This window comes from Anabrus simplex, chromosome 7 (genome assembly GCF_040414725.1).
Source record: "Anabrus simplex isolate iqAnaSimp1 chromosome 7, ASM4041472v1, whole genome shotgun sequence".
Lineage (NCBI taxonomy): Eukaryota > Metazoa > Arthropoda > Insecta > Orthoptera > Tettigoniidae > Anabrus > Anabrus simplex.
Window position 1 is genome coordinate 20,646,387 of NC_090271.1, and position 22,236 is coordinate 20,668,622.

The 22,236-nt window shown below is 41.6% G+C and overlaps 1 protein-coding gene across 1 annotated transcript in view; it reads right to left on the bottom strand.

Moving 5' to 3' along the window:
* The window catches only part of LOC136876865 (hemolymph lipopolysaccharide-binding protein), a 64,487-nt gene that overhangs the window by 2,141 nt on the left and 40,110 nt on the right, over window positions 1–22,236 (bottom strand). The window lies entirely within an intron of this gene.

Consider the following 22,236-nt stretch of genomic DNA (forward strand, 5'->3'; position numbering starts at 1 on the left):
TTGCCTAGTTGTAGTTCCTGTCAAAGCAAAGATACCGCCACACCACCACCCAATCACAGAAAATATAAATAAATAGAAAGTACCGTCATAGAATGTTGACCCAGCAGCCTCAGAGACGATGGAGTCTTGTCACTATAACATAGCACACTGGTTAGAATAATTGAATAGGCCAGGGAAAGAGTAGAAGCTCCTCAAACCAAGATCAGAACCACTTTAGCTGTGGGCGCTGGAGCACTGTAGTAGTATAATGGGAGAGTTCTGCCGCACCTCCGCCACCGCACGCCTCCTCCTCCGCCGCCTCCGCCCGCGGGAAATTTGAATTTTGGCGGGAAATTTGAATTTTGGCGGGAGATTTGAATTTGTAAACAAAGCCACGTGCTTTTTGACAGCTGTCATCGACAACAACGCATCGCTAACCTCACTGCTGCCATCTTGACGGGCCTAAACCTCACTAGTGCCAACTTAACCTAACTAGCATGAGGTAAACAAAGCCACGTGTTTTTTTGACAGCCACGTGCTTTTTGACAGACAACAACGCATCGCTAACCTCAGTACTGCCATCTTGACGGGCCTAAACCTCAGTAGTGCCAACTTAACCTCACTAGCGCGAGGTAAACAAAGCCACGTGTTTTTTGACAGCCACGTGCATTTTTGACAGCTGTCATCCGCCATCTTTAATCCAGAGAGCACCGTGCTGGCTTCTTTATCGTAGTAGATGTAAATTCATCACCTGTCATCGGCAGTGCTGCCATCTTGACGGGTCTAAACCTTAATGCTACCAACTTAACCTCACTAGCGCGAGATAAACAAATCCACGTGCAGCTGTCATCTACCATCTTTGAGCATCGTGCTGCCCTCTTTAGCTACTTACCTTTGAAATGTGGTACGTCACAGCTGTCATCCGCCATCTTGCATCCGAAACCTCAGAGCTGCACTCTATGTGGTGACGGCGAATTCCACGTGCTCTTGTTTGGAAACAAAGCTACGTGCAGCCGTCATCCGCCATCTTTAATCACCGTGCTGCCCTCTTTAGCTACTTACCTTTGATAGCCGTCATCCGCCATCTTTAATCAACAGAGCACAGTGCTGCATTCTATGTGGTGGCGGCAATTTGAAAAATTCTATGTGCTCTTGTTGGGAAACAAAGCCACGTGCTCTTTTGACAGCTGTCATCCGCCATCTTTAATCAATAGAGCACTGTGCTGCGGGCAATTTCGTCAGCTGTCATGCGCCATCTTTAATCCAGAGAGAACAGTGCTGCACTCTATGTGGTGGCGGTAAATTCCACGTGCTTTACAAACCTATATGCTTTTCTGACAGCTGTCATCCGCCATCTTTAATACAGAGAGAACAGTGCCGCCCTCTATGTGGTGACGGCAAATTCCACGTGCTCTACAAAGCCATGTGCAGCTGTCATCCGCCATCTTTAATCACCGTGCTGCCCTCTATGTCGTCATCCGCCATCTTTAATCACAGTGCTGCACTCTATGTGGTGGTGGCAAATTCCACGTGCTCCTGTTGGGAAACAAAGCCACATGCTTTTTTGACAGCTGTCATCCGCCATCTTTAACCAACAGAGCACTATGCTGCGGGCAATTTCGTCAGCTGTCATGCGCCATCTTTAATCCAGAGAGAACAGTGCTGCACTCTATGTGGTGGCGGTAAATTCCACGTGCTTTACAAACCTATATGCTTTTCTGACAGCTGTCATCCGCCATCTTTAATACAGAGAGAACAGTGCCGCCCTCTATGTGGTGACGGCAAATTCCACGTGCTCTACAAAGCCATGTGCAGCTGTCATCCGCCATCTTTAATCACCGTGCTGCCCTCTATGTCGTCATCCGCCATCTTTAATCACAGTGCTGCACTCTATGTGGTGGTGGCAAATTCCACGTGCTCTTGTTGGGAAACAAAGCCACATGCTTTTTTGACAGCTGTCATCCGCCATCTTTAACCAACAGAGCACTATGCTGCGGGCAATTTCGTCAGCTGTCATCCGCCATCTTTAATCCAGAGAGAACAGTGCTGCATTCTGTGCGGTGGCGGTAAATTCTATGCGCTTTACAAACCTATATGCTTTTCTGACAGCTGTCATCCGCCATCTTTAATCCAGAGAGAACAGTACCGCCCTCTATGTGGTGACGGCAAATTCCACGTGCTCTACAAAGCTATGTGCAGCTGTCATCCGCCATCCTTAACCACCGTGCTGCCCTCTATGTGGTGACGGCAAATTCCACGTGCTCTTGTTTGGAAACAAAGCCATGTGCTTTTTTGACAGCTGTCATCCGCCATCTTGCATCACAAACCTCGGTGCTACACTCTATGTGGTGGCGGCAAATTCTAAATGCTTTACAAACCCATGTGCTTTTCTGACAGCTGTCATCCGCCATCTTTAATCACCGTGCTGCCGGGTGGCGGTAAATTCTACGTGCTTTACAAACCTATATGCTTTTCTGACAGCTGTCATCCGCCATCTTTAAGCTGTAAATCTATGATTCACGTGTTAGAAGTTGTAAAACAGATTCTTAATCCGAGTTCTTTGACGTCAGGAAGGGCAACCGGTCTAAAACTATAGTGTATGAGGCTAGATACTGCCAGTTTTGCATCAGGAAGGGCGACTAGTCTTAAAACAAATTCTTGCGATTTAAAATCTTAGTTTTGCGTCAGGAAGGGCATCCGGCCGTAAAACAATAGTTCGTGATTTAAAATCTAAGAAGTGCATCTAGCTGCAAATCCCCGATTCCCCGTGTTAGACGTTGTAAAACAGATTCTTAATCCGAGTTGTCAGGAAGGGCAACCGGTTGAAAATTATAGTGTATGAGGTTAGATACTGCTAGATTTGCATCAGGAAGGAGAACTCAACAAATTCATGCGATTTAAACACATTTTTATTCCCAAGAGAATCGAACCCGAGACTACCGGGTGAGAGGCATGCACGCTAAACTAAACTGTAGGCTATAGATTTGTTCTACAGTCCTTGAAGTATCGGCACAGTCATTCTGAGCGAGTTGTGTGGAATGCATGTGTTAGCTGAAATTGTACACGTATCTTCCGGCTCGACCTTGAACGAGGACACTGCGTGCTGATAAGCGGCTTGTAACTCGCGAACGTCTTCTTAGCTGAGTAGCATGTAAGCTCTTAAAACACAGTACCAATTAAGGTTGTAAAATATTCTGAAATAGTCCTCCTCTGTAGTGCAGTATTTAGTGTGATTAGCTGCTACCCTCAGAGGTCCGAGTTCGATTCCCGGCTCTGCCACGGAATGTGTAGCATTTAGCCTATGTAAGTTCCTAACGTAAAATATCATGATTGTACGGAGAGGTTAAAACACACACAGTGCCTACTCCTATCGAAAGAACCTGCACGGTACCGGCATGTAGGCTTCTCCTGGTGAAGGAGCCTGCACATGGTTTAACGCCTCCTATCAACAGCCCTTACTTAATGCTGGCTTTTTTGCACACCCCGCTTCACACCATAGTTTTATACGACCGGTTACCCCTCCTGACTAGGATTTTAAATCGATATCCCGACATAGCCTACTCCTACCGAAGAAGCCAGCTTAACACCTCCATCCGACAAATGAATCACCCTCAACACTCTTCAATCATTCTCACTACTTCGGAAGATAGCGGGTTCGAACTAGAAGCCGTAAATGCTAGGCGAGGGGCCTGCGCGATCGTCATTACATGATCTAGCCGGATGCCCTTCCCGACGGTATAAGTTGCTAGGATTTGAATCGCGTACCCCGACTAGAAGAAGCCTGCACATAGCTTAACGCCTCCATCCGACGAATGAATCACCCTCAACACTCTTCAATCATTCTCGCTACTTCAGAAATAGCGGGTTCGAACTAGAAGCCGTAAATGCTAGGCGAGGGGGGCCCTGCGCGATCGTCATTACATGATCTAGTTTTAGCTCAATACCTACAGGTAAGGAATACCGCGGATGTACCCTCGAGAAGTCGAGGATCGCGCGCTAACTTTCCAAGGCTCGAACTCTTAAATTCTGACACCTCGGCATCAACAGGAGGTTCGAATACGTCAGCCTGCAGTTGGGAGCTCTTGTTGCATAAACACTTCGTTCCGACTGTGCCGCAGTTGTCAGCGATTTTTTCACATCCGCTTGGTAACAAGCAGAATATTTAGCCGCTGCAGTCTGCGCGAAGTGCTCACAGTTCTCTGTATGCGTTTATTGCGTACACACACATCTCCCGTCTGCTGTGAATATTATTCTTCAGCCTTTATCTTAAGGTAAGGTAGAACTGTTAGTTACTTTTTTTATTTGCAAAGCAACTTCTACGCTAGACATCTACATTCATATATGTTCTTTTCTTTTTTAGGTACCGTTCGAAAGTACGCAATTTTATTCATCCGAGTAACAGTCTGCAGCACGTGCATTTTTTTTAAAAGGTATGTTTTCGAACTTTGAGTTGTAAAGATAACTAGGTTAGATGATGCATCCTACACTACATTCATATATGTTTCTTCTTTTTTTTAGGTACGACCAGATATTATCATTCGAGTTTCAGGCTTGAACGCACGCATTTTATACATCCGAGTAACAGTTTGCAGCGCGAAGATTTTAAGGTATGTCTGACCTCTATTCGTTGAAACTTGGTTTCTTCTAAAACATCGTAACTTTAGTTGTTCTCTTTAATCCTCACGCTATAGACGAGGTGCGTACATAGCTATGTCTGCCCTCAACAGGCTGAAAATTGGTTTCTTCTGTAACTTTAAGCAAATCATAAATAATTGTTCTCTTCAATCCTCATACTATAGACGGGGTATAATTTCAAACACGCACACATAGCTATGTCTGTCCTCAACAGGCTTAAATTGGTTTCTTCCGAACATCGTAACTTTAGTCTATTGATGAATAGTTGTTCTCTTTAATCCTCATACTATAGACGTGGTATAATTTCAAACACGCACACATAGCTATGTCTGCCCTCAACAGGTTGAAACTTGGTTTCTTCCGAACATCGTAACTTTAAGCTAATCATAAATAGTTGTTCTCTTTAATCCACATACTATAGACGAGGTATAATTTCAAACACACGCACATAGCGATGTCTGTCCTCAACGGGCTGAAACTTGGTTTCTTCCGAACATCGTAACTTTAAGCAATTGATAAATAGTTGTTCTCTTTAATCTACATACTATAGACGAGGTATAATTTCAAACACACGCACATAGCTATGTCTGTCCTCAACGGGCTGAAACTTGGTTTCTTCCGAACATCGTAACTTTAAGCTAATCATAAATAGTTGTTCTCTTTAATCCACATACTATAGACGTGGTATAATTTCAAACACATGCACACGTAGCTATGCCTATCCTCAACAGGTTGAAACTTGGTTTCTTCCGAACATCGTAACTTTAAGCTAATCATAAATAGTTGTTCTCTTTAATCAACATACTATAGACGTGGTATAATTTCAAACACATGCACATAGCTATGTCTGTCCTCAACGGGCTGAAACTTGGTTTCTTCCGAACATCGTAACTTTAGTTGTTCTCTTTAATCCTCATACTATAGACGTGGTATAATTTCAAACACGCGCACATAGCTATGCCTGTCCTCAACAGGTTGAAACTTGGTTTCTTCTAAAACATCGTAACTTTAAGCTAATCATAAATAGTTTTTCTCTTTAATCCACATACTATAGACGTGGTATAATTTCAAACACGCACACATGACGTGGTATAATTTCAAACACGCACACGTAGCTATGTCTGTCCTCAACAGGTTGAAACTTGGTTTCTTCTAAAACATCGTAACTTTAAGCTAATCATAAATAGTTCTCTTTAATCCACATACTATAGACGTGGTATAATTTCAAACACGCACACATGACGTGGTATAATTTCAAACACGCGCACATAGCTATGCCTGTCCTCAACAGGTTGAAACTTGGTTTCTTCCGAACATCGTAACTTTAAGCTAATCATAAATAGTTGTTCTCTTTAATCCACATACTATAGACGGGGTATAATTTCAAACACGCACACGTAGCTATGTCTATCCTCAACAGGTTGAAACTTGGTTTCTTCCGAACATCGTAACTTTAAGCTAATCATAAATAGTTGTTCTCTTTAATCAACATACTATAGTCGTGGTATAATTTCAAACACATGCACATAGCTATGTCTGTCCTCAACGGGTTGAAACTTGGTTTCTTCTGTAACTTTAAACTAATCATAAATAGTTGTTCTCTTTAATCTACATACTATAGACGTGGTATAATTTCAAACACGCGCACATAGCTATGTCTGTCCTCAACGGGTTGAAACTTGGTTTCTTCTGTAACTTTAAGCTAATCATAAATAGTTGTTCTCTTTAATCTACATACTATAGACGAGGTATAATTTCAAACACGCACACGTAGCTATGTCTATCCTCAACAGGCTGAAATTGGTTTCTTCCGAACATCGTAACTTTAAGCTATTTATAAATAGTTGTTCTCTTTAATCCTCATACTATAGACGTGGTATAATTTCAAACACGCACACGTAGCTATGTCTGTCCTCAACAGGCTGAAAATTGGTTCCTTCCGAACATCGTAACTTTAAGCTAATCATAAATAGTTGTTCTCTTTAATCTACATACTATAGACGAGGTATAATTTCAAACACATGCACATAGCTATGTCTACCCTCAACGGGCTGAAACTTGGTTTCTTCTAAAACATCGTAACTTTAAGCAATTGATAAATAGTTGTTCTCTTTAATCCTCGCGCTATAGACGTGGTATAATTTCAAACACGTACACATAGCTATGTCTGTCCTCAACGGGCTGAAACTTGGTTTCTTTCGAACATCGTAACTTTAGTCGTTCTCTTCAATCCTCATGCTATAGGCCTAACTCACAGCCCTGTCTAACCTCTATACGCTGAAACTTGGTTTCTTCTGTAACTTTCACCTAATCTCTATCGGTCGTTCTCTTTTCAGATGTTCCCCTGCTGCGAGGAATGTAATGTAACGTTTGCAAGGCGCACTGGCGTAGCCAGGGGGGGGCCCAAGGGGGCCGGGTCCCCCCCAAAATATTTCCTGAAACTAGAGCGAGGATTAGCCGTTGTTTTACGTACGGTACGAACAACTTAAAAACGTACGCAGAAATGTTAAATTAACGTAGCGACAAGAATCTATTAGTAGGGCTCAATAGGGACATACATAATTCTCCATATTTGTACTGCTTGAATGAAAGGAAGACACTTAGGATTGTGATGCGCGAGGATATTTCCCTGTAGAGGCCTCAGTATTGGGAATGAAACCGTGTATTGACAAATGTCAAGACATGAAGAAAGGGCCAATTAGCAAGGGATTACTCAGTAGGGGGCCGGAAAGTGACCACCGAGAAAACGGGGGCCACGTCCAGAAACAGCTTCAAGCTTATAACATCGTGTCAACTTTTGCAGATCGGTTCCAGGAAACAACAATGTCCTAGGGATCCTCGGGTTGCACCGTGGTTGAGAGATGTGCTGTGTTTGAGTTGCAGCGTTGGGAAGACTGTGACAGGATTGTGATCTGCACGTTAGTTCCTCATTTTGTGCCATACAAGTAACATTTTTTGAAGAGGGACCGTTTTGTCACTGAAAAGCCAACACTATGTGCATCCTCGGTAAGTTATGAAAAAGATTTTTTTTTAATTCTTACAGTGCCAAGACAATCGCGGATGCGTGCCTAAGTTCGATAGGTAGGCCTATATATTTTGTCAAATGCCCGGGGACTGATTGGAACCTCAAATGAAACCATCAAATGTGCGGGTAAATACTTTGTAATTGGCGGGCGTGATAACTCAGTTCCAATGCTTCTATCTTCTCATCAGGACGGCCCAGGCTTGAATCGCAGTCGATGCATGAAACATTTTTAAAATGGGTAGTCACGTTCTATTGATACGGATTCTACTTAAAACACTAGATCCCGTCCCTTACCTTTCTTTATACTTTTGAGCCAGAACCGCATCATTTATGGTGGTGTATTTTGAGTACCCAACCATTCTTCGGACTTACCTTGTACCTTAAATGGTGAGTGGATGCAGTGGCGTACCCACAAAATAATTTCAGTAGGTGGGGTGTAAGTCCAGGCCAGTAGTGTGGATACAACTTTTCCTTGGAAGGGGTTGTGAAAATATTTTTTATTCTTTAATTAGAATTTGCTTTACGTCGCACCGTAGGTCGTCAATGGCGACGATGGGAAAGGAAAGGGCTGAGAGTGGAAAGAAGCGGCCGTGGCCTTAATTAAGGCACAGCCCCAGCATTTGCCTGGTGTGAAAATGGGAAACCACAGAAAACCATATTTAGGTCTGCCGACAGGGGTGTTTGAACCCACTATCTCCCGGATGCAAGCACACAGCTGAGCGCCCCTAACTGCACGGCCAACTCGCCCGGTGAATATGAAAAGAAAGCCGGTCCTACCGAGTGCGGTGACGGATCTTCAGTAGATATTGTTGGTTTTGATTGTTACCATGTACAATCATAGCTTTTGTACTCTTAACATAAACCGACTGCATTATTGAAACTGTTCGTAAAATTGATAATATCGTTCTTCGTTTGTGAGGAAGTAGAATCTTCATTTAATTTGTCTTCTTAAAAAAAAGGAACCACTTTGGTACTACACCGCGTGAAGGTGACTACCTTCCAGGCCGTATATATTTCGATTACGAGAGACTCAAGGAAAACTCTACTGCACCCAAAAACAAGGCTGTATCCTCCCCATCCCATGCCTTTCTTAACTCTGTCAGTGCCGGAAATCGAATGCAGGATGTCTTAAGTCAAATTCGAAAATAAGGAGACCTAAAAGTACCAGCCGGCCCCACAGTGTACGGGTAGCGTGCCTGCCTCTTACCGGAGGCCCCGGGTTCTATTCCCGGCCAGGTCAGGGACTTTTACCTGGATCTGAGGGCTGGTTCGAGGTACACTCAGCCCATGTGTTTATAATTGAGGAGCTATCTGACGGTGAGATGGCGGCCCCGGTCTAGAAAGCCAGGAATAACAGCGGAGAGGATTCGTCGTGCTGATCACACAACACCTCGTAATCTGCAGGCCTCCGGGCTGAACAGCCGTCGCTTGGTAGGCGATGGCGCTTCGGAGCTGTTACGTCATGGAGTTTGATTTGGAAAAGTGAACAGAGAAGGAAGCGACACCCCTGCAAGGCTCCTTAACTTCCAGCTAGTTCTTCTGCCCGGCCTCGTGCGTTTAGGAGAGTAAAAAAACGTACGCCTTAATAAATGCTCCTCATAAAACATTTGTAAAAATACTAGCTGCATCTATTTATAACAATAATCACAAACGCCTCCTTTTCATGTGGCTCAGTTGGTTGAGTCGCTGTCCTTCTGAGTCTGAGTTCGCAGATTCAAATCCCGGATTGGATCGGTAACCCTTAAAACGGTGTTGAAATGGCAACAGATCAGTGTCGTTGATTTCTGGCACGTTAATAAAAATTATAGATACGAATATTAGCGTCACGAAGCTCTAACTTTATACTACTATATTCTGTATCCCAGACTTGCGTGGAAAAGTAATTAACAATTTACTTTACGTCACACCGACATAGATAGGTCTTATGGCGACGTCGGGATAGGAAATGCCTGGGAGTGGGAAGGAAGCGGCCGTGGCCTTAATTAAGGTACGGCCCCAGCATTTTCTTGGTGTGAAAATGGGAAACCACGGGAAAACATTTTCAGGGCTGCCGACAGTGGGGTTCGAATCCACTATCTCCCGGATGCAAGCTCACAGCTGCGTGGCCCTAACCGCGTTGGAAATTAACAGGACAAGGTAAACCATACATAGCATTTGTTGTAACGTGTATTTTTCTTTACCAGCTAACAAAATATCTATACCCATACGCTTTACATTATTTATTTATTTATTTATTTATTTATTTATTTATTTATTTATTTATTTATTTATTTATTTATTTATTTATTTATTTATTAGTGCCTTCAGTACAGTGGCGAAGTTACGGCTCCAGGCCCTCTAGTACACTTAACCACATACTAATCAAAATCTTAAATAAAATACTGAGATTCTTAAAATAGTTAAAACTACATAAATTAATAGAATTTAAAATAAATTTAAATAAATTACGTACTAAATTAATATTAGAACTAATTAATATTAAAAACTCTTAAACATGGCTAATCCTCAGGAACGCACACATTCATACTTCAACCATTCAGTCAGCTGTCCTCAGCAGGTAGTCTCGGCAGGTGACCTTAAATCGTGATTTAAAAAAGCTAGTTTCTCTGACCTGAACTGGCAGGGAATTCCATAATCTGGCGACAGTAAACACAAATGATCTAATAATTTTATTTGTGCGGTGCAGTGGAATAAAAGGAATGAATCTAGAACGTGTATTTAAGTTGTGAAATGATGATAAAAAGATGAATTTAGAAGAAATATACATTGGCTGACTTTCAGCTACCACTCTGATCACCATCGTTAAAGTGTGTAGCTGCCGACGTTTATCAGACATCAGCCATGAGACAGCCTGATAGTATGGGGTGATATGAACATCGTGCCCGATATTGTAAATAAATCGCAGGCAGGAATTCAGTGCTCGTTGAAGTTTAAGTGTTTCTTCTCTCATCATGTCAACTAAAACAACGTCACAATAATCAAGAATAGGGAGAATGAGTGTCTGTATTAGTTTGGCCTGTAGCTCAAATGGAAATACATTCCTCTGTCGTTTAAGAGGGTGAAGAACTCCAAAAATCTTTTTACGTATTTCTTTCGTTTGATCAGACCAATCAACTGTTACATTCATCATTACGCCGGGATTTTTAACCGTTTTACTGTAGGGAATAATGTTACCATTCAGTAGGATAGGCGGGATTGCGACATTGTTTGAGAAGCTCAGTAATTTTCGTGATCCAATTATAATTGTCTGAGTTTTTTTGCAGTTTAGTATAAGAGAGCTTCGTTGTGCATATACACTGAGTCGTCGGAGGTCCCTGTTAATATCTTGTCTTGCAGTGTCGATATAGCCTATTTAAAGATCGTCAGCACAGAGGTCATGTGTGTTATTTCCTGTCACAGATGGTAGGTCATTGATATAAATACAGAAACTTAGGGGCCGTAGAATACTGCCCGGTGGGGCAACACTAAGTTTCATTTTCCATTTAGAGGCCTTGTCGTTTACTGTTACACGCTGTTGACGGTTACTCAAATAAGAACTAAAAACCTTAAGTGCAGCCAGGTCGAAATTTAGCAGTTCCATTTTCTGTATCATAGTCGGAATTAGTACAGTGTTAAAGGCGCTACTGATGTCAAGAAGGATACGTATAGTGAGCAGTCGTTTGTCCATAGCGTTTCTAATGTCTTCGGTAACCTTCAAAAGTGTTGTCGCGGTACTGTGACCCTTCTCAAATCCAGATTGCAAAGGGTCCAAAAGAGCATTTTTATTTAGGTATTCCAGAACTTCCTCGTATACTAAACGTTCAAAGTCTTTAGAAAGCACAGGGAGTACGGACATATGACGATAGTCAGAGGGTGATTGTGGATCTAAACTCTTAGGTACCGATATAATATTGGCTGTTTTCCATACAGTAGGGAAAGTTCCGTTTAGTAAACAGTAGATCAGTATGTGCGACAGTATAGGCGAGATAGCACCCATAATGTTATGTATAAAAGTAATAGGAATATCATATACACCTGTAGTCTTTGATTTAATCGAGTACAAAGCATTTTAACCTGATTTTCTGTGACACTGTGAAATGTGAATGGCGGATTGGCTGGAGGGGAGGGCAGTGAGTCGGTGCAGTTAATTTGGGTAGGTTGAATATTTATTCTACTAAAGTAATCGTTCAGTTCGTCAAGTGGAATGTCAGGAGTTGTCTGTCTCTGTTGATGTTTTCCTATTCCCAGAGCTCTAAGTTGGTCCCATGCGTGATTAGAATTTAAGTTGTTAGCTAAAATCCGAAAATATGTGCATTTTTAAGATTTCTGATTAACTGCTTTGTGTGATTTCTTAAGATGCGGTTAGATTCGAAGTCTGTGTCATCTAGGGTTTGTTTATAATGTTGAAATAACGAGTCACGGTGGGCCATCATTCTCTTGCCTTCATCATCTAGCCATGGACAAGAAGGACGAGAAACCTGTATTCGACGCGTGTGTGTTTGTGTGTGTATCTTTGCCGCATTATTTGTATAAAATGTCACTTCTTTATTGCTTATCACATGACCATTATTATTATAACATTACCGTATTTGTTCTAAACCAGAATATTGCATCCTTACTCAAAGTGTTTATTCTTGCATTCATTTCACTTCTACGTGGAATATATGAAATGCTGCAGTTATGTTGGGATGGGAGTAACAGAGATAGCTGGGGGACCGGGGGGTTGTCGTCCAAGGAGTCCAGACACCCCAGGAGTTTTAACGAAAGTTCTTTTATTGAGCATTTTATATATAATGTGCATTAATATTAGCTTCCGGAGTCCGACTCATTGGCTGAATGATCAGTGTTGAGGCCTTCGGTTCAGACGGTTCCGGGTTCGATTCCCGGCTGGGTCGGGGATTTTAATCGCGTCTGAATAATTCTTCTGGCTGGGAGTGGGTGTTTGTCCCAACATATTCATATTCAGACATCATACTACATTACCAACCACCAAATAAACACACAACACTGATTACATCCCTCTATATAGGGTTGGCGTCGGAAAGGACATCCGGCCGTAAAACAGGGCCAAATCCACATGTGCGACACATTTCGCACCCGCGACCCCGCAGATGTGGGAAAAGTGGGGAAGAAGAAGGAAAGTACTATTAGCTTCCGGAATCCGCACGAATCCACCACTCTTACTTGGATCCAAGGACACGCATTTCCTTTTTCGGTATTCTACACCACCTAAACTATGGAAGTTTGGACACCTATCAAAATAAAATTCTGGATGAATGGGCCCCCCCCAAACTGAAATCCTGGCTACGCTACTGGCAAGGCGTGATAACTTCATGCGCCATATGAAATCAAAACACCCTAGCATAACATCTGCTTTATGTAAAGTTTGTAGTGTGTATTTCGCTAACGTAGAGCGATATGAGGATCACTTAGCAGAGGTACATCAAATATCTACTCGCCCTCAGGTAGTAGTAGGGAAAAAGCGTGCAGCTACTGATGTAGCTGTAGAAAGTACTAGTAGTAAAAAACTTAGAAAAAAACCATGAACAGATGTTCCCCTGCTGCGAAGAATGTAATGTAACGTTTGCAAGGCGTGATAACTTCATGCGCCATATGAAATCAAAACACCCTAGCATAACATCTGCTTTATGTAAAGTTTGTAGTGTGTATTTCGCTAACGTAGAGCGATATGAGGATCACTTAGCAGAGGTACATCAAATATCTACTTGCCCTCAGGTAGTAGTAGTAGGGAAAAAGCCTGCAGCTACTGATGTAGCTGTAGAAAGTACTAGTAGTAAAAAACCTAGAAAAAATCATGAACTTCAAACTAATCACTGCGAGCACTGTAACGCTGATGTACCATCTTCGCATTTTCAGGGACACTTACGGAGTAATGCGCATAAAAATAATGCGTGTAGAAGTGGTAGTAACGCAAACATCGAGGAAATTAATACAGCATTTAAAAGTAGGATTGCTAGTTACCGAATTCGCACTAGTCAAAAGTTTCAGAGCACTTCAAACTTTTTAAATTGCGTTCAACCGCATGTACAACAGCTTCTTGCTAAATCTTTGTCCAATCATAGTTTATTTAAAGTTAATTTTGAACTTTTCGCCTTGTACATTAAAAGCACGGATGAATCCGAAATAACGGACATTAAATCATTTAATACGAAGAATTTCGTCATAAGTCAGTCGGCTAATTTTGGTGATGTACTTAGGGATGTCTCTAACATTATTTCAACTAAGAGCGAGGAATTTCAGGAAAAGGAATCAGGGTGGGCTTTAGTTGAGATAATGTATCTAGAAGTTAACATCAATAAGTACAATCCTATGCGTGGATCTTCGCACATCGAGCTGCCGACATGGATTCAACAAAGAAAAGCTGTTGTAAACATCCGAAACAATGACGAAGCATGTTTTGCATGGGCGGTGATGTCAGCTTTAAATCCTGCTAAATCGAATGTAGCGTATAGAACATCATCCTATCCACACTATTCAACGCAGCTAAATTTCGATAGTATAGAATTTCCTGTACAGTTAAAAGATATTAAGCGCTTTGAGGAACTAAATAACATTAGTATTAATGTGTATGGTGTAGAGAAAAAGTCTGTAGTAGGTCCTCTGTATTATACATGTCATAAGAAGAGTACTCACGTTAATTTACTCTATATTGAAAACAGTGAGAATAGCCACTTTTGCTGGATTAAAAATCTGAGTAGACTTGTTGGCAGTCAGTTGTCAAAACGTAATGGTAAAAAGTGGCTATGTGATGGATGCTTGCAGTATTTTAAAACTGAAGATCAGTTAACGAAGCACTCCAAGAATGACTGCAATCATGTACGTACAGAGATACCTACTACAGGCAATAATGTTTTAAAATTTACAAATTTTCACAAGCAGATGTGGGTACCGTTCGTGATTTATGCAGACTTTGAAGCCATCCTCACGCCATGCAACACATGCTCACCTAATCCTGACAACTCTTTCACTAATACTACGCACATGCATGTCCCGTATAGCTTCGCGTATTACATCAAGTGTAGTTACGATAGTACGCTTAACAAGTTAGAGCTGTATCGAGGACATGATGCTGCTAAAGTATTTTTAGAAAGACTTGAAAGTGATGCAGTTCGTCTCGGTCGTATTCTGAATAGTAATATTCCTATGAAGCCACTCACCGACATTCAGTTAAATGATCATGAACGTGCTACAAAGTGTAGCATTTGTGATGGGGAATTTTCCGAAAAAGACCCTAAAGTTTTTGATCATGATCATTTAACTGGTTTCTACAGATGTGCCGCTCATTATAGCTGTAATCTTAAGTATAGAGTTCCTAAATTTATCCTTGTAATTTTTCATAACTTATCTGGTTACGACTCTCATTTCACCATTTCACAATTTGGAGCTTCGGATGAAAAAGTAGATATAATCCCTCAGAATAAAGAGCGGTACATTGCGTTTGCAAAGTCTGTAAAAGTAGATGCTGAGCATTCTATAAAACTGAGATTCCTTGACTCGTTTCGCTTTATGGCGAGTAGCCTCGATAAACTTTCTAGTCATTTACAGCCTGAACAATTTACAGAAATTCGACGCGTTTTTCCCGAAGAAGCGCAGTTTAATTTACTTCGGCGTAAGGGTGTTTTTTGTTATGATTATCTCGACTGCTTAGACCGCCTCGAAGAACGTGCCTTACCATCGAAACAATCCTTTTACAGCTCGCTGAATTCAGCAGATATTAGTGATGATGACTATTTACATGCACAACATATCTGGGAGCAGTTCCACATTCAAACGCTGGGTGAATACTCCGATTTATATTTAAAGACAGATGTACTTTTGTTAGCTGATGTTTTTGAAAATTTTCGCTGTGTTTGCATGAACACCTACAGCCTTGACCCATGTCAGTATTTTACTGCACCTGGGTTAAGTTGGGATGCGATGTTGAAACACACGCGTGTGAATTTGGAACTGCTAACCGATATCGATATAGTACACTTCGTAAAATCGTCAATTCGAGGCGGTCTGAGTCAGTGCAGCGGCCGACATTCGAGGGCTAATAATAAGTACATGCCGAGTTTCGATTCCAGTCAGGAATCTCGGTATATCGTTTACCTCGATGCTAATAATCAGTATGGGTGGGCGATGAGTCAGCATCTACCGGTGAGTGGTTTCCGCTGGCTGACGCAGTGCGAAATTGATGCTTTACAGCTACACGCCCTAGGTGATGAAGCTGATAAAGGCTATTTCCTCGAAGTTGACTTACAGTATCCTAAAGAGTTACACACTTCTCATAATGACCTACCGTTCTGCCCTGAAAATATGAAGCCCCCGTACATTGCATCAACGACGAAAATGCTCATTGCTAATTTATGCGATAAATCTAAGTATATCATTCATTACCGAAATTTAAAACAGTGTTTGCAGCATGGTTTGAAGTTATCCAAAATTCATCGCGTACTAGAATTTAATCAGTCACCGTGGCTAAAGCCATATATCGATCTGAACAATAAATTAAGAACGAATGCGGTTAACGAGTTTGAAAAAGATTTCTACAAGCTCATGAATAACAGTGTGTTTGGTAAGACTATGGAGAATGTTGACAAACGCGTTGATGTAAAATTGATTACAAACTGGGATAATATTAAGAAAAGGTATGGTGCTAACTATTTAATAAGTAAACCAAATTTCCACAGCTGCACCATCATACATGAGAATTTAGTTATTATACAGGTGAATCGTGTCAAGGTTAAGTATGACAAACCTACCTACGTCGGCTTTGCAGTACTTGAATTGGCTAAAACACTCATGTATGAATTCCATTACGATTATATGATGAAGAAGTACGCGCATAATGCGCAATTGCTCTACACAGATACCGATTCGTTTATTTATCAAATCAAAACTGATGACTATTACAATGATATAAAGCCAGACTTGGGTAGGTTTGATACGAGTAACTATCCTGCAGATAATCAATATCATCTTCCGCTAGTGAACAAAAAGGTTCTAGGTAAAATGAAAGATGAATGTGCTGGGAATATTATCGATTCATTTGTAGGTACTAAATCCAAGTCATATTGCATAAAACTCTTAAATGAATTACAAATAAAGAGATTGAAGGGGGTTAAAAAGAATGTCGTTCAGAATCAGCTAAGTTTTGAAAACTATAACAATTGCATTAAAAGTAATCCGCCTGTTTTGCATAAGCAAATGTCTGTCATTAGAAGCAAGAAGCACCAGTTGTACACTCATTTAATTAGTAAGGTAGCCCTTAATAGCGATGATTGTAAACGGTTTGTCATTCCAAATTCTACCAACACGCTAGCCTGGGGGCATAGTAGTATTGATAAGTACTACTTTACATAAACATTATGCTAGAGGTGTGTGTACTTACGTTACGCTGTCTTACATCACAATTCGGGAGAGGTAGGCTGAGAGTGTAGTACGGCAAGTTTAAACTTGTACATTCAAGAATTGCATCGAGAAGTACGCAAACATCACTGGGGTAAAATGATTCAAGATAAAACTTGTACATACAAGATGTAAATAAATAATGTAGAATTAGCATATTCTTTTATTTTAGGTTAGGTATCACCTTCCTCCCGCTCCTTATTTGCAAGATAGAGTTTTTGTTTATTACTCATAGAAGAAAGAAGGTGATGAGCGGATTCGTAAGTATAGTATCGTCTTGTTCGGTAAGTATCTCGAGAGCAGAATTTTTTTTTGTCAAAAAAGCACATAGCTTTGTAAAGCACGTGGAATTTGCCGCCACCGGGGGCAGCACTGTTCTCTCAGGATTAAAAGCTTTGTTTCCAAACAAGAGCGCGTGGGATTTGCCGCTACCGGGCAGCACGGTGATTAAAGATGGCGGATGACAGCTGTCAGAAAAGCACATAGGTTTTGTAAAGCACGTGGAATTTACCGTCACCACATAGAGGGCAGCACTGTTCTCTCTGGATTAAAGATGGCGCATGACAGCTGACGAAATTGCCCGCAGCACAGTGCTCTATTGATTAAAGCTGGCGGATGACAGCTGTCAAAAAAGCACGTGGCTTTGTTTCCCAACAAGAGCACATAGAATTTTTCAAATTGCCGCCACCACATAGAGTGCAGCACTGTGCTCTGTTGATTAAAGATGGCGGATGACGGCTATCAAAGGTAAGTAGCTAAAGAGGGCAGCACGGTGATTAAAGATGGCGGATGACAGCTGCACGTGGCTTTGTTTCCAAACAAGAGCACGTGGAATTTGCCGTCACCACATAGAGTGCAGCACTGAGGTTTCGGATGCAAGATGGCGGATGACAGCTGTGACGTACCACATTTCAAAGGTAAGTAGCTAAAGAGGGCAGCACGATGCTCAAAGATGGTGGATGACAGCTGCACGTGGATTTGTTTATCTCGCGCTAGTGAGGTTAAGTTGGTAGCACTAAGGTTTAGACCCGTCAAGATGGCAGCACTGCCGATGACAGGTGATGAATTTACATCTACTACGATAAAGAGGGCAGCACGGTGCTCTCTGGATTAAAGATGGCGGATGACAGCTGTCAAAAATGCACGTGGCTGTCAAAAAACACGTGGCTTTGTTTACCTCGCGCTAGTGAGGTTAAGTTGGCACTACTGAGGTTTAGGCCCGTCACGATGGCAGTACTGAGGTTAGCGATGCGTTGTTGTCTGTCAAAACACGTGGCTGTCAAAAAACACGTAGCTTTGTTTACCTCATGCTAGTTAGGTTAAGTTGGCACTAGTGAGGTTCAGGCCCGTCAAGATGGCAGCAGTGAGGTTAGCGATGCGTTGTTGTCGATGACAGCTGTCAAAAAGCACGTGGCTTTGTTTACAAGTTCAAATCTCCCGCCAAAATTCAAATTTCCCGCCAAAATTCAAATTTCCCGCGGGCGGAGGCGGCGGCGGCGGAGGCGGCGGAGGAGGAAGCGTGCGGTGGCGGAGGTGCGGCAGAACTCTCCCATTATACTACTCACTGTCATCTGGAAAGCTTGTAGCTATGCCTTACGATGCATCTGTTCACCGAAAATGTTCACTTACTTGTTAGTCACTGGCTCACATTCGTCTGTCAAGAGAAAGAAGAGCGCCGTGTTGTCAAAAACCTACAATATTATAAACGATTAGCACGTAGTCTAAAATACTATATGAAAAGCACCGGTTATTGGAAATGTGAACCGAATATGTTAATGTATCTTAGGAAACACAAGACCCATAATCCTAAATAATAAGATAATTTTAAAAATTTAAATAGTCTGTTAATAATCTTGTGAGTATAAGTTACACTTTCAGTGTTAAATATGCGGCATTTGAGTGGAATCTTAACAGGTGTTACAAACTATATCGTGTGTAGTTGTGTTCTGCTGGGAAATGTACATAGACGACTAAACACCAAAGTATCAAACTATTCCGATATTAACTTGATCATTTCTTCAGCACAAAAACCTGAAACCTCAACGGCGTGGAAATAAGAACAAAATGAATCCCGCACGTTTGCTTCCCAGTCCTACGCTATTCCTACCCCCATCGTCGGCCTAAGATCTCATCTATATCGGCTCGACGTAAAGCGAAATGTATATTTAAAAATACTAGGGAGATAACACGGTTGCATACATCAGAATAGTTGAAATGATCCATTCACTGAAAGTTGAAGTTCTTGTGATCTATAACTAGTGCCAATGGTTCAAGTTTCATCTACCTCTGTGGAAAGCAACGGTAGTCAGGGTGTAGCTGTGCAGAGCATCACACGAGGCAATCACTTGGCTGAAAGAAACGTATGTAAAGAAGACACTGTTGAAACATTCTCGTCTCCTCAATATCACTGTAAATAATTTTATATATAAGCGATCTGGAGAAACTCTCCTCACAGCCACCGGCCTGCTTGTAGTACCTGGGCATGCCGTATCCCACTGTGTAGCAACAGAGAGAAACAAGAGTCCTTCATGCGATGGTCTTCTACGAGGCTACTTCCGATCTTTATTCTTTCTTTGAGCATACCCGCTGATGAAACTATGCCCTTCCCGATCTGTCATCTGTAGTGCACATTTTATAACAGACATAAATTTATCTAAAATCAATGCAAACTAGTAAAACAGCCAAACGTCAGTCTAAGTGAAGCGATGAGATCCTAATTGGGATGAACGAAATACACAAAGGCGTGGTATCAGCAACAGACAGCTTATCCGACTGTACTGCAGGGAATACGTTAATCCGAAACGCGCAAATTGCAGACTCAAATAAAAACAGAAATGGTTGTAGCTACTATATGGAAACTGAAAAGGCAACACAGAGAGATTCGCTACAAATTCAAGTATGTTTTAATAGCTGAGTAGAAACGGAAAGGAGATGGCCTCAGATATCGCATAAAATAAAAATTCAAGCTCATAAGAAATTAGGAACTGCTTCCGAAGACGATGATGCGAAAGTGATTTTCTTTAGAGTGTAATTACATATATTTCGATGAATTAATCTGAGGTCAAGTGAAACATCCGGACACCATCTGGTGGGAAGAAAATTTTTCCGGGCTATATCACGGAGAGTATCAGAACTGTTATCGACAGTGTGGTATGAGGTTCTGTCTTCCAAGTGTTAGCATGTCATTTTGTAAATTGCTGTTTATATTCGAGTACAGAGAGACCACCATTGAGTATCTTATCTATTTTCACGACGAGACATGTTGACAGTTTTTGAGACCGAGGAATCCAAATTATGATGGTTACAAGATATAATTACATTTACTTACGTAAATAATTTCACAAAAATCAAACCAAGGAGTTCTTAATCAAAGAATATTACGAACACTTGGTCTGTATTCACTGAAAGATGCATTCGGTACGTCCCAAAATCCGGTATTCGTTTTGTCCTAACAAGACAGTTGTCAGGTCACACAATAGAGAACACCTCCCATAACATCAGGAAGGGCATCCGGCTCTAAAACTGTGTGACCGCACCAGAGTGTGGAGATGATGTCCTGTTTGTCTCAGGAGGATGTACTGACCAGCCAAGTGCTGTTTTCTCTCCAGTGCAATTGTTCCTCGTCTTTGAGTGCAAATGGTAAGAACCAGGTCACACATTCTACCAATCAGAAGAAAGAAAACTTGTGACAAAACAACAGTACACTGGGCAGCGTTTCTGCACTTGACACTGAGATAAATCAGCATCCTGGAAGAATATGAGGTTGTCATGTTTTTCTACAAGTTTTATCTTTAATACTTACTGTCCTCTGCTCCCGACAATTGTGTTGGTCACCCTGTACGCTGATAGTTGGTAGTAAAATTTCTCACAATGGGATCTCCATGACGATAATTGTTTATTAAAGAGAATGTGCATCAGTAAACGCTATTCACTTCCCCTACGCGATGCAGAAGCATTCACACTCGTTCCCTAGATGTCCCACCGTCTCTTGGAGAGAAATTTTCGAAGGGATTTTTTTGACGGCTGCTTGATTGTTAAACCTCTTTCGTACCCAACCATTTACCCAGGATACTGTTGTCGTGTGAGTGACTGATGTCACGTCCTAGTTCGTGAACCATGGGCAACAGCCGAGTGCCGAGTAAGTGGTACTGAGAGCCGGGATACCAGTCGCTATGGAATAGTATTGGGCTCCTCCGACATATTCTGTGTCATGTCGCTCCTACGACTGCACAATTAACCATTAGTCATTAACCTGTTAGAGGAGAGATTCTCACTTGGGCTATGTGTAAGTACGGTAGCAGCCTGCTTCACAGAATTTACCGAGCTGAGATTATTTTAAACAAGCCTACGGGAGTAAAGGATTCCCACTTCCATTTGACAGTGGAGGACTCTCTGGAAACGAGCACGTGAACGAAATTGAACTCAATACCCATCTAACAGTATTAATTGGGCTTATACGAGAAATGAAGTGCATCTGGGCGAGTTAGGTTTATTTAGAAATTAATGACACTTCGGTAAGAGCATTGGAGGTAATCAAATGCTTTTAACAAGTGTTGAAAAGGGATGGGCAGTGTGTGGGGTATCGAGAGAAAAGGGAAATAAATAGTGATTTTAGTTAATCAGCTGAACTCATAGTAGTTCCGAGCAAATCACGGTACAGGTGGAAATAATATAAGAGGAAAATGTTTTGTTGACATCGCGAGCTGACAAAGTAATAAGATCAGCCAGGAATGTTAGTAAAATTCCTTCTGATTTCACTAAAACAGAAATTGCACCTATCTGTAAGCAAGGGAAGGTATTTCACGATGTTGTTGATGGTGATTCGTCCGTGCACCACGCTAGGTGTTCACTGGTACTTTGGGAGGGAGAGAGCGGTCAATGGTTGAGAGTAAGTTGAATGATAACCAGTGTAGTTCCAGACCTCAGAAGGTTTGACAGTATAGTATGCATCAGATAACTGGAAAGTGCTGTGATATGAAATGCAAGTTATGTTTATGTTTTGTAGATCTAGAGAAGGCATACGACAGAGAACTTAGCGAAAAAATGTTAGCCACACTGACAGAACATGGGATTAAGAGTGGATTATTAAATTCAATCAAACTCATTTATGTTGACAGTGAAAGTTGATGTTGGAATGATTTCTTGCTTCAAGGTTAATTTACTTACGGCGGTGGGACATGGCTGCAATCTTCACCTTTGTTGTTCAT